The sequence below is a fragment of the Oncorhynchus mykiss genome, chromosome 4 (genome assembly GCF_013265735.2).
Source record: "Oncorhynchus mykiss isolate Arlee chromosome 4, USDA_OmykA_1.1, whole genome shotgun sequence".
Classification (NCBI taxonomy): Eukaryota; Metazoa; Chordata; class Actinopteri; order Salmoniformes; family Salmonidae; genus Oncorhynchus; species Oncorhynchus mykiss.
In genome coordinates, this window is record NC_048568.1 from 23,061,693 (window position 1) to 23,070,000 (window position 8,308).

Here is an 8,308-nt window from a genome sequence, read left to right on the forward strand (position 1 = left end):
TATGAATGTGGGAAAGAATTCATTGTAAATGTTACAGCCTACTATTTGGTCCAACCACACACAGACACCGATGCACACCACGACTCCCACCAGGCAAGACCTAGCTCACTGAATGCACTACACATTCTGACCACTAGATGTCCCTATACCTAATGCCTTCCCTTGATGAGACACTAAGATCTGTCTATCTATTCATCCCACATCATCAGCATCTTCACTCTCTCTGTCCATAGACTCGACCCATGATATGATAACAATGATATGATAATGCAATTATATTATAATAATACAGTCTAAAAACCACTCTAGATGTAAAAGTTCAAATAAATGTGAAAAACATGACATTTTGGAAGATATGTTAAAAGTAAAGTATTTCATCAAAGAGACAGCTTGCATTCTAGTTGAATAGTAGATGTTATTGCGTGAAGACTCCTAGGGCTCTATTCCGTCTGTGCCGCTGAAGCTTTACAGATTGAAAGGTCATTTCCGATTGAGTCGACATCCGTTTACCGTGAATTAGGTCTCTGCTAAAGCAGGAACATTGCCTTCAAATATCAATCACGCTGTAATGCTGAACTTCCGCAATATGGATTGAATAGAGCCCTAAGTCAATCTTATTGCATAAACTGTGAACTTGGGTGCACAACAACAAGCTAACCTTGAGAAGGAGGGACGTGGAGGACCTTGGTGGTCATGTCAAAGTTTTGTGTGCAAGAGCAGAGGTAGCTTTCTGTCAACATTGGGAAACATTTGCTGCTTTGAGATAGTGGGCCGTTGATCCAAGGCTGGGAGTAAGGCTGTGAATAAAGTCCACTAACTCCTCTGCTGGGAAGAGCAGAGATGGGAGCCAATGTCTGCATGACACAGATACACACAGGCCCCAGAACAAACATGGATACCTGAAGACAATGACCTCTGAACTCACTGTGGAGACATAAAAAAAACAGGAACCTACTGATATGACCCAGCCAACTTCCTCACCAGGCCAGGGGCCGAGGGAATCTTGATTGTAAGCACACACACACACACACACACACACACACACACACACACACACACACACACACACACACACACACACACACACACACACACACACACACCAAGATCATGACCAGAGAGTGAAGCACAGATGTGTGTGTGTGTGTGTGTGTATGTTCCCGTCTGAGTGTGTGTGAGTCTTCAGATGTAGCGACAGATGGTATTTGATTACAGAGCAGACGGTTCGTGTTGTACAAAGATGCTGCCTCAGCCCTACCTAAGGAGCCGTAGGCTCCGGTTAAGGCTTGCAGAGAGAGAGATAGAGAGAGAGAGACATAGAGAGACATGGAGAGAGAGACAGAGAGAGACATAGAGAGAGAGAGACATAGAGAGACATAGAGAGAGAGAGACAGAGACATAGAGAGAGAGAGAGAGAGACATAGAGAGACATAGAGAGAGAGAGAGAGAGAGAGAGAGAGATAGACATAGAGAGACATAGAGAGACATAGAGAGACATAGAGAGAGAGAGAGAGAGAGAGAGAGAGAGAGAGAGAGAATCCAATTTTGAAAAACTCCCATATCTACTGGGTGAAATTCCACAGTGTGCCATCACAGCAGCAAGATTTGTGACCTGTTGCCACGAGAAAAGGGCAACCAGTGAAGAACACACACCATTGTAAATACAACCCATATTTATGCTTATTTATTTTATCTTGTGTCCTTTACCATTTGTACATTGTTAAAACACTGTATATATATATAATATGATATTTGTAATGTCTTTATTGTTTTGAAACTTCTGTATGTGTGATGTTTACTGTTAATTTGTATTGTTTATTTCACTTTATATATTCACTTTATATATTATCTACCTCACTTGCTTTGGCAATGTTAACACATGTTTCCCATGCCAATAAAGCCCTTGAATTGAATTGAATTGAGAGAGAGACAGAGAGAGAGAGAGAGAGAGAGAGACATAGAGAGAGGGAGAGAGAGAGAGAGAGAGAGAGAGAGAGAGAGAGAGACATAGAGAGACATAGAGAGAGAGAGAGACAGAAAGAGAGAGAGAGAGAGAGACAGAGAGAGGGAGAGAGAGAGAGAGAGAGAGAGAGAGAAGATAAATACAGACATGAGAAATTGTGAATATGCAAAGTATCATGTTCATAACGAACACGTGTGTGTGTGCGCGCACAAGATATCAGAAGGCTGTGTTCAACGCTGTAAATCCTGATCTGTGTGTTTATTGCTGCATTTATCCTGATGAGGCGGCTTCTGCAGTCATCTGTGATGCTTGTGGAGGGCAGCAGGGGTCAGAGGTCACGAGAGAGGCCTCCGCTCAGCTCTCCACCCAATCCTCTGGTTTAATTCTGATTAAAAGCATCATGGAGAACGCACACATACACACGCTAGGTTGGTCGAATTTACTGTAAAGATTTGTTTGGTGAGTCAGACATTCTGTAATCTTTTTCTTTCATTTTTATTTAAATGTTTCATAATTTTGCACAAGCTTGCATATATACTGCACATACATTCAGTTCATAGAGGATGAAGGCACGAAAGGCAATTCAACTACTGTCTTTGGGGAGGCCCACAACAGTAGAGGGGGAAAAGCCTGGAGAAAAAAAAGAAAAATAATTGTATTTTTTTTATTTTATGTCCTCTACCTCTCCCCAAACAAAAAGTACCTTTTATATCATTTTCCAGTTCAATTTAGCTGCCAAAATCCCCATGTAACAATTTCTGAGAATTGATTGAGTATCCTTTATAAAATCTGTATTTTCGGCTTAATATTTCAATGGATTGGTTCTACTTCATGATAAAATACAGTACAGCCTTCATTGGTTGAAAAAAAATACAACACTGAATAAATTAGGATAAATTAAACCAATAAATTACATCAAATCTGCAAGACAAATAGACACCAACAACAACAGAAAAAAAGCTAAAATCAGCCATATTTGATTTTTATTTTTTCTATAACTTACTAAACTCTGTATGTAACAAATTACACTGTATATATGAGCCATGGCAATTTCAGATGGAATTACTGCACTAGATCTGATTAATAATGTTATACAAAAAGCATAAACAAAACGCTATATACAACATATTGCTAAATAATACAAAGGCAGGATTTATCACTTTCAATTCCACGTCATTGATATTTACAAAAGAAGAGCCCCCCGAAAAACTACTAGTGAAAACCATTGAGAAACAGACCCCCTTAAAGCAGGTCATAAAATGAATGGAAATTTACTTCGCAAACACACACACATGTCGCCCAGCCGTTAATGAGAATCATTTACATTTTGGGATGGTACTCACAGGGGTGGGGGAGAGTACCATCCCAAAATGTAAGCCTCTGTGTTGAGAATTGTGTCACTCACTGGTTCACAGGTTCTCATTCTCACACACAAACACACACGCATGCGTGGAACCTCAACATTATCTTAGCCCTTTTTCCACAAAGATGAAAACTCTTGTTAAATCTGTATACCCCCAGCATTTAGACTAGTTCTATTATATCCCAAAGACACAATGCATAGTGTAGGGTAACTGACTGCTGTACAGTATGTTTACAGTAGTGTTTTCCCCTCCACTCCTACACCAGTCGTCTATGGGGACAGTAAGTTCCAGTTTTTTTCTCACTAAAGTCTCTCTTGGTTCGTAAAGAGGGAGACACCAACGCCATTGTGTGGGCCAGTCTGGATCCACTGCCAACAGGGAACTATGACATCATAATGAAGGGACAACTACGCCATGTTCTGTCAGCAGAAAGGGGATGCTGACTCAGATTGAAGGGCATCGCCCACAGAGGGGAACATATATTCCCTTCGGGGCATGGCGGGGCGTTCTTTGGGAAAGACAGGTTGGAGAGCATGTAGTGAGAGTCTATGTCATATCTCACTCGCTCTCTCTGTCTCTCTATTTGTCATCCCTCCCTCGCGCTCTCCCCTTCCAAGCCATGTTAGACTCGGGAGCGATCGTTCCCTTCTTCAACATGAACAGTTACAGCATCACATTTCATGCCGCCCAAAAAAGGATTCAAAAACACAAGTCTGTTTTTATCTCCAAAACACACCCAACACAAAATGCGAATAAATCAAATGAAAAGTCTTCACAAAACCCGCACAAACTACTTCTATTGCTTGTATTCTACTTTTAAGAGACCAACAAATCGCTTTTTTCCGTAACAGATCGGAAAAAGAAAGAAATCACAAAAAATACTCTCAAAACGTCATGCTTCATGACACAATTCCTGACAGAGATCCTTCCCAAAAGTTCACTCCTATTAGCTTTTTTGTAATCAATTTGTATTTTACAATAAAAAAAAAGATATATATGCAGTTTGATATCAATTGAAACCAAACAAAGCAAAAAGAAAAACCTAAACAAAGATCCTTCTAATCCAGTTAAAGAAGAGTTGTTATTAACCAGCAGTAATCTGTTTAGAAATAAGAGTCAGGAATAATCTGTTCAGCCGCACAATGCACAGGAACTCCTTCTTAGGGTGGGGCTGTAGGGGGAAGGGAGAGGGGATGGGGGGTGATATTAATCCGTGTATCAGATAAAAGTGTCCTTCCTATCCTTTGTTTTGTGTTACAGGTTCTTTTAAGCCGTTGGCTGGTGCTTTGAAACGCAGACAAACCCATCATCCCCGCTCTCAGGACTTGGATCTTAAGAAGAACCGTGTCTGCGGGTGAACATAATGAAGGGAGTAGCTCTCCGCCTTTCTCTCCTCCTTTTGTCAGGCGCTTTGTGCCGCCTTTACAAGTCAGCAGGTTAACCTGCTCCTTTTCATCTTGTGGCACACCAAACCAAAGCTGACGTGGCTGAGGTCGGGGCGATGACCAGCGAGCACACACACACACACACACACACACACACACACACACAGCACACTCTCACACTCACACACACACACACACACACACACACACACACACACACACACACACACACACACACACACATACACACACACACACACACACACACACGCACGCACACACACACACAGCACGCACACACACTCACAGCACGCACACACACACACAGCACGCACACACACACACACACACACACACACACACACAGCACGCACACACACACACACAGCACACACACACACACACACACACACACACACACACACACACACACACACACAGCACGCACACACACACACAGCACACACACACACACACACACACACACACACACACACACACACACAGCACACACACACACACACACACACACAGCACGCACACACACACACAGCATGCACACGCACACGCACACACACAAACACACACACACTCACTCACTCACACACACACACACAGTAGCTAATGTGATCTTTCAGTGCTTAGAATGTACTTCAAAGGACAAGTAACTACTATTTGCTATATTGTATTCGTAGCAAATTCAGTGCCGGTAGCTTCAAACAAAACAAGATAACAGGATTCAACTAGATCAAAATGTTGAATGTCAACATATTTCACTGGTATGAATCAAGGAATGGTGTTTCTGTGTGAATGCATCAATACCTGAATAAACTGCATAGGGACTCTCATGGAATTATACTGTATCATTGTCAGAATCTTTAAGTATACAATCTATAGATGCGCCTGTTTGGAATTGAGAGGATCATGTGAGTTTTGTTCCATGTTTAGAGTCTTTGGGCTCTATAGAATATGTTTTGTTGAAGCGTTACAGATTGCAAGATAGAAATTTAAAGGTAATTTCCTATTGAGCTGACATCTGCAGTGCGGGAACATTGCCTTTAAATTTCAATCACGCTGTAACGCTGAATTTCCACAGACGGATTGAATAGAGCCCTTTTGTCTCTGTCTTTATGGTTCTGAGAGGTTCATTTCCCTCTAGGCTGAGTGGTGACCTCTAACCTTGCATTGTTCAGGGAGAAAGGAGCAGCTAGCACTGAGCCAGGTGAATATTGCAGAGAAGAAGATATAGGGGGGGAAAGGTGTCTGTGGCCATACAATTACTATTAATGAACATCTGTGTGTCTCTATTCTCTCAGTTTTTCCCTGACCTTGTGAGCTGACAAGGTAAGACTCGAGGCCACCGTTTTAGGCTGTAGCTAGAATCTGTTTTTTTCTGGTCAGCTGACATGGTCTGGAAAATATACATCTCTCCTCACTTTAATATTTGGCTATCCATTTGTTTATTTACCTAGCTATCTATTCGTTTCACTGTTTTTAAATACAATTCCATCAAATATTAGTACAGTGCTTTGTAGTAAAATATTATATAAACTTTTAATTTGCTTGGAAAGTAGCTTCATATTTGTTCTCATAGTTAACCTTGTCATTAACTTCATCACAGAAAGAAATAGTTTTACTATTTATGTTGCTGAGATAAATTGCAAAAAGCCATTATCACAGAGAAAACTGGGGCCTTCTGGGTTACACTTTATTTTTCAGTACTTTTATTAAACTCCTATGTTTACTTGGTATTAAAGTACCTGGCAATGGTAACAACAGAATAATGAGCTAATAATGATACTTTAGTTTGTCTGGGATTTATGCACCACTGCATACCATTTAATCCCTGGTCATAACCACATCTCTTTCATCTGGAATAAATGAAGTAGCAGTAAGTAGCTTCCGCTCCTCATTGGACGGTAAATTAAAGCATTACCGCCTTCCCATTCATCCATACATACCATGTCCCACCAACTGTGTAGTATGTATGAATGAATGATGAAATCCTGACTGAATGGCCCGTAAATGTGCGGGGCTAACATGTGCGACATTGCTATTTCAACGCTGGAGTCGATGTGGATGGCCTTGAAACAATGACAAGTCATAAAGTCAGACAGTAACCGGTCTGTCTTAATGCACTCAACAGCGCCAAAAGGTCACACGCTGCGTGTTTCTGTGTGTGTGTTTCTCTGTGCGCGTGTGGTATGTATTTGTGCATGTGTGTGTGTGTGTGTGTGTGTGTTTCTCTGTGCGCGTGTGGTATGTATTTGTGCATGTGTGTGTGTGTGTGTGTTTCTCTGTGCGTGTGTGGTATGTATTTGTGCATGTGTGTGTGTGCGTGTGTGTGTGTGTACGTGTGTGTGTGTGTGTGTGTGTATGTGTGTGTGTGTGCCGCTGCCCACAGACCTTCAATTTTACAGCATTGTTTTCTATTTGTGTAAAGCCTAGGGTTGAGACTCATGTTCCCCTTCTGTTTTTACTTGAGACTCAGGACTGAGGCCTACTCCCTCCGCCAGTGTCTGCCTTATCAGCAGAGAAGATCAAACACAACTTGGACCCACACAAACAGACAGGGGGGGGGGGTATGAAATGAGAAAGAGGCTTGTGGCTAAATTGCTCAGAGAAAAGTAATTATATGTAGAGAATTTATACTCTTTCGGAATATTAATAATAATTTATTTTCTGTAACGTTGTCAAGAGACAAACAAATCTGTGCCAATCTTTAGCAAGCAATGATGACAAATAATAATAATAACAACAACAAGAATAAGAATAATATACACTCAATAAACACAATACCCTACTCGCAGAAAACACACTTCAAAAACATCATGGTAGAGCTCATTAGGTGGCTGATACCAGTCCAGACCAGTACTAGTAGTCCAGACCAGTATACCAGTCAAGACCAGTACTAGTAGTCCAGACCACTATACCAGTCAAGACCAGTACTAGTAGTCCAGACCAGTATACCAGTCCAGACCAGTACTAGTAGTCCAGACCAGTATACCAGTCAAGACCAGTACTAGTAGTCCAGACCAGTATACCAGTCCAGACCAGTACTAGTAGTCCAGACCAGTATACCAGTCAAGACCAGTACTAGTAGTCCAGACCAGAATACCAGTCCAGACCAGTACTAGTAGTCCAGACCAGTATACCAGTCCAGACCAGTACTAGTAGTCCAGACCAGTATACCAGTCCAGACCAGTATACCAGTCCAGACCAGTACTAGTAGTCCAGACCAGTATACCAGTCCAGACCAGTATACCAGTCTAGACCAGTATACCAGTCCAGACCAGTACTAGTAGTCCAGACCAGTACTAGTAGTCCAGACCAGTATACCAGTCCAGACCAGTATACCAGTCCAGACCAGTATACCAGTCCAGACCAGTACTAGTAGTCCAGACCAGTATACCAGTCCAGACCAGTATACCAGTCCAGACCAGTACTAGTAGTCCAGACCAGTATACCAGTCCAGACCAGTATACCAGTCCAGACCAGTACTAGTAGTCCAGTATTGTCCAGCAGGTAATAAAGTCATTAGGCTGCAGGCAGCATGGTGTAGTGTGTTGTCCTCCCTGGGACAGCCATAGTAGTGG

At 41.9% G+C, this 8,308-nt stretch overlaps 1 protein-coding gene across 2 annotated transcripts in view; it reads right to left on the minus strand.

The window, feature by feature from the left end:
- Positions 1–7,036: 7,036 nt before the first annotated feature.
- LOC110522431 (prospero homeobox protein 1) overlaps positions 7,037–8,308 on the minus strand; it is a 39,561-nt gene continuing 38,289 nt past the window's right edge. For both annotated transcript variants that reach the window (XM_036975938.1, XM_036975939.1), the window contains exon 5: positions 7,037–8,308. This exon is cut by the window's right edge and continues 713 nt beyond it. The gene's annotated coding sequence lies outside the window, so the exon portion shown is untranslated.